This window comes from Lucilia cuprina, chromosome 3 (genome assembly GCF_022045245.1).
Source record: "Lucilia cuprina isolate Lc7/37 chromosome 3, ASM2204524v1, whole genome shotgun sequence".
Lineage (NCBI taxonomy): Eukaryota > Metazoa > Arthropoda > Insecta > Diptera > Calliphoridae > Lucilia > Lucilia cuprina.
This window is the reverse complement of record NC_060951.1, coordinates 8,054,151-8,065,965: the sequence shown is the minus strand read 5'-3', so window position 1 is coordinate 8,065,965 and position 11,815 is coordinate 8,054,151.

Sequence of the window (11,815 nt, the reverse complement as noted above, 5' to 3'; positions counted from 1 at the left end):
GACTATAGACTAGACTATAGACTAGACTATAGACTAGACTATAGACTAGACTATAGACTAGACTATAAACTAGACTATAGACTAGACTATAGACTAGACTATAGACGATAGACTATTGACTACAGACTATAGACTATAGACTATACACTATAGAATATAGACTATAGACTATAGGCTATAGACTATAGACTATAGACTATAGACTATAGACTATAGACTATAGACAATAGACAATAGACTATAGACTATAGACTATAGACTATAGACTATAGACTATAGACTATAGACTATAGACTATAGACTATAGACTATAGACTATAGACTATAGACTATAGACTATAGACTATAGACTATAGACTATAGACTATAGACTATAGACTATAGACTATAGACTATAGACTATAGACTATAGACTATAGACTATAGACTATAGACTATAGACTATAGACTATAGACTATAGACTATAGACTATAGACTATAGACTATAGACTATACACTATACACTATAGACTATAGACTATAGAATAGACTAGACTATAGACCAGACTATATACTAGACTATAGACTAGTCTGTAGACTAGACTATAGACTAGACTGTAGACTAGACTGTAGACTAGACTATAGACTAGACTATAGACTAGACTATAGACTAGACTATAGACTAGACTATAGATTAGACTGTAGACTAGACTATGGACTAGACTAGAGAATAGTTTGGAACTAAAACAGAACTAGAACAAAACTAGAACAGAACTAGAACTAGAACTAGAACAGAACTAGAACAGAACTAGAACAGAACTAGAACAGAACTAGAACAGAACTAGAACAGAACTAGAACAGAACTAGAACAGAACTAGAACAGAACTAGAACAGAACTAGAACAGAACTAGAACAGAACTAGAACAGAACTAGAACAGAACTAGAACAGAACTAGAACAGAACTAGAACAGAACTAGAACAGAACTAGAACAGAACTAGAACAGAACTAGAACAGAACTAGAACAGAACTAGAACAGAACTAGAACAGAACTAGAACTGAACTAGAACACAGCTAGAATAGAACTATATTGTACATTATACGAAAATCATAGAACAAAACATTTCTGTTGAGCCAACTGAAACTTGACATTTTTTATAAAATTTTGTATAACTCTTTAGTTTATGTTGCTTATAAAATAACTTCTTCTAAAGTCACCTTATTTTTGAATTTCTGTTTAATTTTCCTATTTTATAAAAAATGTTTGTTAAATTTCTAAGAAAATTTATATATATTAAATAAGCAAAAACCCTTTTGCTACACCTAATATTCTTCGTTTGATCATAAAGAACCCTTTTTAGCGTCAATTAGTCACTAGTTTTTAATTATTAGTGACAATTTAATGTTAAGTACCTAAATCTCTAACTTAGTTTTTTCTAAAAAACTAAAACCCTTTATGACCCAATTTATACAACAAAAAGTTTTATGACACCTCGAATACTTGGTAAAAAAATCATGTACTATATAAATTTGCCAATTTTCTACCTAAGGAGATGAACTATTAGGTATTCCTGGAACTGGTAATAATAACAGCTTTGGGTTAAAAAAGTACGCTAAAAAAATTATGCAATAAAAATATGTTTTTTAAAATTGCGTTAAAAAATGTGTAGATGGTTGTAAAAAACACACGCAGCAGGCTGCATATCAATTTGTCGATGTTATGAGTACACAGGGAGAAATAGTTAGGTAAATTTGAAAGTTCAAAACTTGGAAGTTATAGTAATTTAATTTTTGTACAGAAATAATATCGAAATTATTAAAATATAAAGTTTAAAAACATTCTCAATTTTAAATTTCTTTTTTTTATCACCAAGTCATTACAAATAATTACTCTTAATCATTTGGTAAACATAAATAGATCATTTCTAATTTTAATATTATGAAAAATAAAGGTCTTCGAACTTTGTTTCGAGTAGAAAATATCAGACGCCCAACTGTCTGTCATTGTCATTTAGTTAAACGGAAATGTAAACAAAGTTAGATTCATATTATTTTTAATCAAATGTCAATAATAGAAATAAATGTAATGTTTGTTAAGAATAAAATCTCACAGTTAATTTAAAATAAATAAATTAAATATTTGCTTAGAAAGAGATTTGATTCTGTAAGAACCTTCCGCTTAAATTAAATACGAAATAGACAAAATATTGAAATTATTGTAAATAATTATGGAGGGGAAATATGCGATAAATATTGAAAATAGTTAAGTTCGATACAAAAAGAAATATTTATGTTAAGCAGAGTTTTCAAAGAGTCTAAACTTAGTTTCTGTTCTAGCTCTATTCTAGTTCTGTTCAAGTTCTGTTCTAGTTCTGTTCTAGTTCTGTTCTAGTTCTGTTCTAGTTCTGTTCTAGTTCTGTTCTAGTTCTGTTCTAGTTCTGTTCTAGTTCTGTTCTAGTTCTGTTCTAGTTCTGTTCTAGTTCTGTTCTAGTTCTGTTCTAGTTCTGTTCTAGTTCTGTTCTAGTTCTGTTCTAGTTCTGTTCTAGTTCTTGTTCTAGTTATTGTTCCTGTTCTAGTTCTGTTCTAGTTCTTGTTCTAGTTATTGTTCTTGTTCTAGTTCTGTTCTGTTCTAATTCTGTTCTGGTTCTGTTCTAGTTCTGTTCTAGTTCTGTTCTAGTTCTCCTCTAGTTCTAGTTTTGATCCAGTTCTGTTTTAGTTCTGCAGATTGTTCTATAGATCAGTATAGGAACAGTAGTTTAATGTTTTACGATTAACATTAAACTTTGTATATATTATGACCATTTTCGCGTCTGATTTAATATTTAAGAGTAATCTTATGTTCAAGTACTGTTAGCTGATCCGGACAAAAATTTTTAAACCTAAAAGCATTACAAACGCTTTGGTCATTATAGTACACAATTTTTCTTAATGAATTGTTTTTCTTTCATAAATCGTTAGCTGACAGCTTGATTTAAATTTTCATTGAAAAATAATATTTTTTTTAATCTGGCAAAATATTTACTAAATCAGGTTTTTATAAAAAAATATATATATTTTTAAAATATTTTCTTTTCGCAGAATCTGCAGAAACATAATGGCTTTTTAAAAACATACTAACGATTTTTAGAACTATAACAAAATGTGAATTTATGAAAAAATCTGTTAAACTATAGACTAATCTTACAAAGTAACTACCAAATGTTAAGTAATAGTCAAAAATCATATATATAGTAATCTCGAGAGAAAGAGAGATTTATAGAAGCTGTCAAAATGTCACCTTTGACCTTAGCTGTGTATATATGTTGTGGAAGATTATGCAAGTGATTAAAAAACTGTCATATTTCAAATATATGTTAGTTTTAGACGATGTTGGATTAAAGCATAAAGTTACAAGTGTTAATTTGACATTTTAACGTTTTAATGGCAACAGGTACATACATGGTAGATATAATAGATAGATTTTTTTTTGAAAATGTGCAATTTTTAATCTAGGCTTGATTAAAATATTCGAATTTTTTAATCCAGAATATGGCTTAATACCTGTCTAGTCGGAAAACTCGAAAGTCATTAGAAAATCTCCAAGAAGTTGAAGAGAAATCATTTGTTACTAGATTTATGCTAAATGAAAACCCGATTAGGTGAATCATATAAAACTGCCAGATCAATATCGATCGACTATATATAAAAGCGGATGTGATTTAACAATAAAATATTGTAAACTTTAGCAAAGAGTTTCTTTTTTTAAATTGCTCTCATTTATAAAAATCTGTAATATTTTTTGTAATTATTTTCTACATCCTTTTAATCCTTTTCATTAGAAGCTGTAACAATAAAAATCTCTTCTTCATAGCTCTACTTATCTTTATAATACCAACTTTCACGTATGTAGTATGTTTTCATTTCCTGTAAGATCCGTATCTTTTTGCCAACAACAATTGTCTTTAATAAGCCTTTTTCTTCCTTTACTCCCTATTGTTTGGGAGTAGAAGAAAGAAATTCATATTTGTATGGGCGTTTACAAAACATGTCAAAATTTGCAAAAATTATATACATACGTCCTTGCACCTTTTGTTTAAACAAGCCTTTCAATACAATAAAAGAAATAGTTAAGGCGTTACTGTAAGGGTTTAAAACAAATATTTAGAAAAAATTTCATATTTAAACTGTATCTTAGCGAAGAGAAAAAAGGAGTAATATTTTCCGCTTAAATACATGTTAAATAGTATTATGAAAATGGGAAATACCTGACAAAATCCGTTATGCATAAATTACGTCGACGAAATTAGTGAGATAAGTATGACAACTTTTTTTAAAGAGAATAAAAATTCTTAAGCCTTTTGGTGCAAATGAGGTATAATACATACTAGGCTCTGGAATATAGACTTCTTTATACTCTTGACTCTTAATCGTCTCTAAACTATAGACTACAGTCGATTCTTTAGTCCAGAGCAGTATTTATATATACTCTACTATAGACCAGAGTATAGACTGCTTTATAGTACAGACAACAGTTTTCTCTACAGTACAGGCTATAGTCGACTCTACTCCATAGTACAGTCTAAAGACTGCTCTACAACTCCGATTGTTGCTTGCTCTACAGCTAAACTTCCATACATTGTCCCACATTATAGACTGCCCTATAGTCAATACAATACACTACTCCAGACTACTATACAGACTACTATAGTCTGTAGGCTACTATAGTCCAGATTAGTGGCCTCCGGTAGGTTAGTGGTTAGTGTTCTCGTCTGATAGACCGGAGATGGTGGGTTCTATTCCCACCTGTGGCACTGGTTAAGGAGTGCTCAACAAGCCCGAAAGAGTCCTATGTGTATTTTTTCGGATTTGATGTATGTGTGTACATCCTCCTTTCAAACAAACTAACTATAGTCCAGATTATCAACTACTCATTAGTTCAGACTACACACTGCTCTATAATCCAAAATATAGACTGCTCTATAGACTACTTTATAGTCTAGACTATAAATAAATCTTTAATTTATAGTTTATAGCATAGAATACCATATAGTCTAGATTATTGGCTTCTCCTTAGTCTAGAATATTGACAGCTTTATAGTCATGACTATGGACAACTTCAAAGTCCAGAATATAGACTGCTTTGTCTTGATTAAGGAGTGCTCAATAGTGCAGACTATAGACTAGTCCATACTTTAGACTGATATTTGTTCCAATTCTGTTCTAATTTTGTTCTAGATCTGTTCTAGTTTTGTTTCAGTTCTGTTCTAGTTCTGTTCTAGTTCTCTTCTAGTTCTGTTCTAGTTCTGTTCTAGTTCTGTTCTAGTTCTGTTCTAGTTCTGTTCTAGTTCTGTTCTAGTTCTGTTCTAGTTCTGTTCTAGTTCTGTTCTAGTTCTGTTCTAGTTCTGTTCTAGTTCTGTTCTAGTTCTGTTCTAGTTCTGTTCTAGTTCTGTTCTAGTTCTGTTCTAGTTCTGTTCTAGTTGTGTTCTAGTTCTGTTCTAGTTCTTTTCTACTTCAGTTCTAGTTCTGTTTTAGATCAGTTCCAGTTCTGTTCTAGTTGTGTTCTAGATGTGTTATAGTTCTGTTCTAGTTCTGTACTAGTTCTGTTCTAGTTCTAATTCAGTTCTACTTTAGTTTTAGTTCTGTTCTAGTTCTGTTGTAGCTGTGTTGTAGCTATGTTGTAGTTATGTTGTAGCTATGTTGTAGCTATGTTGTAGCTATGTTGTAGTTCTGTTCTAGTTCTGTTCTAGTTCTGTTCTAGTTCTCCTCTACTTCTTTTCTAGTGCTAAGGTTAGCATAAATCTAATCTAAAATATAATATTCATCAGATTATTTTCAAAGTGTATCATATCTTTATAAAACTGTACAAAATAACTGTCTGATATTTGTATGTGGGAAGAAACTATTTACACTTAACAGTTGACAATACAATTCAAACATTCGAAATGTAATGGTTTTTATAGAATGGAGAAAGGATTCATTTAAACAATAGATAATAAGGGTATTTCAACCAAATTCCATTCTACTCTCATTCTCTATAGAGACAGCATTCTAACCTCAAACCAACAGAAAATTTTTAATGAAGTGTGGATTTATTTAATCGTTTAAAATGATGACAGTTAATGATGTATTTTTTCATTAAAATGTGACAATAAATATTAAAACGGTTTTATAATCGAACACAAATTCTTCAACATATGACAGCTAATTGAGAGTGGAAATAGTGAAAGTAAAAATGATAACGGCATTCGATAAAAATTTCTCACAATATATAAAAAGAAAAACAAAATGTTGACAGGTCCATTATAATGGATGATCCATGGATAATGACATTTTGCTGTCATGTTACAATATAGCAATTGTTATTGTTTCATCCATTGTGTGTATCACTCTCTCTGTGTGTAGTCTTCAGTGTTTTTATGGGCGTGTTTTCTCTTTCTTTTCTTACACTCTGCTCTCTGTAAGTGTTTGATAATATAAAGAAAATTGTGTTTTCTTTGGGCGTAAGGAAGTAGCAAAGATCCTTAAAATTGTCTTTGTTATTTGGCCATTCTTGCTATTGTTGCGTTTAGAATTCATTTTTATTGAATTTGAAATATTACATCCTGTATTTGTGTGGTTCCTTGTACATGAGAAATTGTATTGGAAAAATAGCCCCTTGAGTATTGGTTATCAGATTCGTTATGGACTTTTGTTTTACTACAAATCATATTTTATAAGAATTAAATTTTTATTTCATATGAAAATGTGATATTATAAAAAAGTATTAAATATGTGTCAGCTATTCTTCAGGCGTTGCAAATTTGTAATACTTTAGATTCCTAGTGTTCATTAAAGATCAACAATTAAAGTCAATCTGAAATTATAAAATAAACCGATTGATCTAGAACTGGACTAAGACTGACCCAGAACTGAAGTAAAACTGAACTAGAAGCCAACGAGAACAGAACTAGAACAAAACTAAAACAAAACTAGAACAGAACTAGAACATAACTAGAACAGAACTAGAACATAACTAGAACAGAACTAGAACAGAACTAGAACAGAACTAGAACAGAACTAGAACAGAACTAGAACTTCTGTTCTAGTTCTGTTCTAGTTTTGTTCTAGTTCTGTTCTAGTTCTGTTCTAGTTCTGTTCTAGTTCTGTTCTAGTTCTGTTCTAGTTCTGTTCTAGTTCTGTTCTGTTCTAGTTCTGTTCTAGTTCTGTTCTGTTCTAGTTCTGTTCTAGTTCTGTTCTGTTCTAGTTCTGTTCTAGTTCTGTTCTAGTTCTGTTCTAGTTCTGTTCTAGTTCTGTTCTAGTTCTGTTCTAGTTCTGTTCTAGTTCTGTTCTAGTTCTGTTCTAGTTCTGTTCTAGTTCTGTTCTAGTTCTGTTCTAGTTCTGTTCTGTTCTAGTTCTGTTCTAGTTCTGTTCTAGTTCTGTTCTAGTTCTGTTCTAGTTCTGTTCTAGTTCTGTTCTAGTTCTGTTCTAGTTCTGTTCTAGTTCTGTTCTAGTTCTGTTCTAGTTCTGTTCTAGTTCTGTTCTAGTTCTGTTCTAGTTCTGTTCTAGTTCTGTTCTAGTTCTGTTCTAGTTCTGTTCTAGTTCTGTTCTAGTTCTGTTCTAGTTCTGTTCTAGTTCTGTTCTAGTTCTGTTCTAGTTCTGTTCTAGTTCTGTTCTAGTTCTGTTCTAGTTCTGTTCTAGTTCTGTTCTAGTTCTGTTCTAGTTCTGTTCTAGTTCTGTTCTAGTTCTGTTCTAGTTCTGTTCTAGTTCTGTTCTAGTTCTGTTCTAGTTCTGTTCTAGTTCTGTTCTAGTTCTGTTCTAGTTCTGTTCTAGTTCTGTTCTAGTTCTGTTCTGTTCTGTTCTAGTTCTGTTCTAGTTCTGTTCTAGTTCTGTTCTAGTTCTGTTCTAGTTCTGTTCTGTTCTAGTTCTGTTCTAGTTCTGTTCTAGTTCTGTTCTAGTTCTGTTCTAGTTCTGTTCTAGTTCTGTTCTAGTTCTGTTCTAGTTCTGTTCTAGTTCTGTTCTAGTTCTGTTGTAGTTCTGTTGTAGTTCTGTTCTAGTTCTGTTCTAGTTCTGTTCTAGTTCTGTTCTAGTTCTGTTCTAGTTCTGTTCTAGTTCTGTTCTAGTTCTGTTCTAGTTCTGTTCTAGTTCTGCTCTAGTTCTGTTCTACTTCTGTTCAAATAAATATTTAAAAAGCTAACAAGGAAGTACTACAAGATTATCAAATATCATTTATAATACAATTTAAATCTCTCAAAAAAGTGAACATTTTCTTAAAAAAAAAATTACCATATTTATTAAACATTACAGTTGGTGTTTAAACAATATTTATGTATAATTTTTGGCATACGTATAAAAAAACATTCTTTAGCCCAAATGCCACTTGCTGTTAAGTACCCAATATGTTCATTTCCCTATGAGTTAACAACAAACAGATAAGAAAGGAACTACTTCCGAAAATTTTCAAAAAATAAAAGGTAATACACAAAACAAAAGATTCATTCATAAATAAACATATTTGAATATGTAAATTAGAAATAAATCCTTAAAATTATAAAAGAACAAAAATGAAATGTTAGTTCCTTCGGAAGTACATTTAACCAAGAAACAAATAAAAAAAGTGGTCTTTACAAGGATTAAACTAAAACAATGTCTTTATTCTTTTAGTAAAATTTTGTAGAAGGTATTGAAAGGATTTTTTTAAGGAAATGCTTATTAACATAGAGTTTCTATTGTAGTTGTATGTAGATGGGAGCAAGTGTGTGTGCGAGAGAGAGAGAGAAAGAGAGAGAGTGTAAGCAGTTTTGTGTTAACAACTTTATATACTTAAAGATCATATACCAAAAAGAAATCCTTTGCTAATTGTTATCCTATAGTTTATTTTTTCTATTTTTTTTTTAAATCTGATCTTTGAAGTTGCTCTAATTAAGTCTTAGAGTAAGTAAAAAAAAAAATATCAAATTTGTTGCTAGTTAGTTTTCCTTTTTAATAAACCGGATATTGAAACCAAGAAAATTTATTGTACCGCAAAGATTGTCCAATCCTGATTATTTCATTATTATTTTGCAAACAAATCTTTAAGTTAGAAACACCTAATAATAGTCATGACAATGATTGTTCAATTAGTGCGGTTTTTCATTTGACAATATTATAATTTTAGGAGCCATTTTTTGGTTTCAACAAAATGGCCTAAAAGATGTTAAAAAAAAGGTAATCAATAATGGGTTTTGTGGAAAGCGGAGAGTTTTCTTTCTTAATTATTTATATAAAAAGGACAGCAAAAACTTGATGTTAATCTTATGCATTTTAAAAGATCCTTTCTGGCAAAGGAATTTTGAAAATTTGAGAAGTTTTAGTCTACTCTTATATCCTTAATAGAAATTTATTAATAAGGAATCTATTTTCGCTCTGCAGAGCGCGAAAACTGCGAGATCACCTTTTAGAAATGATTTCTGTTGTTGTAATAGTTTGACATTAAACGATATTATGCAGTGGACCCCATTTTAGTAGTAAACATCTTATACAATGCGAACTCTTCAAATCTTAATGGATACAGTTAAATGGGCTTATTGAGAGTAAGTGATCACCTTCTCGCTCCTAGCATTTGCCTCTTCTTAGTTATGATCGTTGTGATACTTCTCTTGGAAGGAAATTTGTGTCAACTTTATGTTGAAACACACTTTTAGAACTTGCTGAACAAACTGTTTACTGTTTTTTGCTCTTAAAAGCGATTTGTTGGTCCATTTCGAAATAGATCTTCTTTGAGATTATAAAATGATCGAGCATTATTGTAATGTCAATCTCATGATCTTAATACCCCAGCAGGATCCGAAGCTGATACTTTATATATATAGACTGTTTGCTCTTAGAAACGATTGAGATAGCGGACTATCTTAATGCAAACTAGATCTTCTTTAAGAACACAGCAAAATCCCAAATCTACCAAGTTTTTCGGGGTGTTTGCCCTTAGAACTGATTGTTTGGTACACTTTCTTATTACTGACTAGATATTCGTTGAGATCACGTATTATCTTCTTTTAAATCAAACCCATCTTACCGATTTCTCTAGAAGAAGGGATACTTGACATGACCTTTTCAGAAATTGATGCTTAAGTTTTCCATTAGTTTTTGTTTTAGGTGTTATGTGAACATCAAGATCTCTCGCTCATCAAGCTGCAGAATTCGAAGACCACACTTTCTACAGATTGTTGTTGTTATCCAAATGCTAGATCTTCTTTGAGAACACAGGAAGATTCCTTTTCATAATCAATCCCAGTCTGATGATTTCCCCGCGAGAAGAGGAAACTTCCAATCAAGCTCTTCGGGGTACAAGAACATCGGTGTCAACTTCATGATCCCGGATTTTGTCGGATGGAACACCGACCCCCCGACCCCGAAGAAGAGCCTTTATCCTGCTCAGCAGAGACTGACTCTGTGATAGCCAGGATGAGGCATGTGTGGCCGTCGTCTTATTTAGCGCGAATTATAGACCAGTCGACCATGTGGCTGTTGGGATTCTGAGGCTTCAGGCATTCCAACGTTCTCGAGGTCTCATCGGAATTTCCTCAGCGGGGATAAGCTTAAGGTTTAAGTCTTCCCATGCGTCGCTTATCTTAGTTATGCATTTGCTAACGATGTCCTCGATGTATGTCACCGGAGTCAAAATGAGCTGTTGTATTTACTGACAGCTGCTTTAGAAGTGCTGGGTATGGTTTTCATAAACTTTCGGTATTCGTCTACCACAGCTTCGTACTTGACGCGATATTCCTCATCACGTTCAGTCATGCTTTAGACTCATTTAAGATCTTTAAGATCATTATCTTCTTGATTTTATTTTCATTGTTGAGCTCCGAAGCTTTTGTGTAAAATGGCGATGCTTTTCCTTATTCAGTGTCTTTCCAGACACTCCTTCCTTTGAGGTATATAGCTTTGTCTGACTGGTTAATTTCTTGAGAAAGTTATAGTTCTTCTCATTCTTCAACTTCTTGAGAATCTGACTCTCTTTGATCGAATGTTGGGAAATATATGTATTTTAGATATATATGCCTATTTTTGAAATCTTGAATTGACCCATCAGTTTGATCTTATGTAGTATGATCTTCATCAACAGTTTACTCCATTTATTTGAAATTGATCATGTGTTCTAGCAAAAACTCCCTGAAAACTTGTTGAGTGTGGTTAATTTCTTGAAAAAGTTATAGTTCTTCTCTTTCTTTAACTTTTTTAAAATCTGGATCTCTTTGATCGGATGTTGAGAAATATATGAATATTAGATATGTGTATACGCCTGTTTTTTGAAATATAGAAGTGACCCACCAGTATGATCTTATGTAGTATGATCTTCATTAACAGTCTACGCCTTTTTCACAGAAACTGATCATGTTTTCTAGCAAAACTCGCTGAAAACTTTTTGAGTGTCTGATAATGTTTTATTTTATGGTAAAAACAAGTTCAGAGTCTGATCAAGTTTTCTAGTTAATACGAGATCTGAGTTCATTCATGTTTTTGCTTAAAACTGATCAAGTATTCTGGAAAAAAACAACTTGACAAGGATCTGATTTAGTCTTCTAGTAAAAACTTACTAGAAGTAAAACTTGCTTAGAGTTTGATCTAGTTTTCTAGCAAATTAGCGATATTTATTACTGAAAGGATTAGTCTTTAAGAATAGAAGCTGGAACTAACAAATCAGAAGATTAGAATGTTGCTAAGCAATTCTCTTTATACTCTATTTTGTCTTAGATAGGAAATGTTTATAAAGCGATTGGTGATCAAGCTTAAAGTAAGGATCAGTGTCAACATCGCCTGATTAACTTTTTTATATAATAAAGAGTTAAATGTGAATCGAAGTACATGATCGGAAAAACAGATTTTAATATAAAACCGAT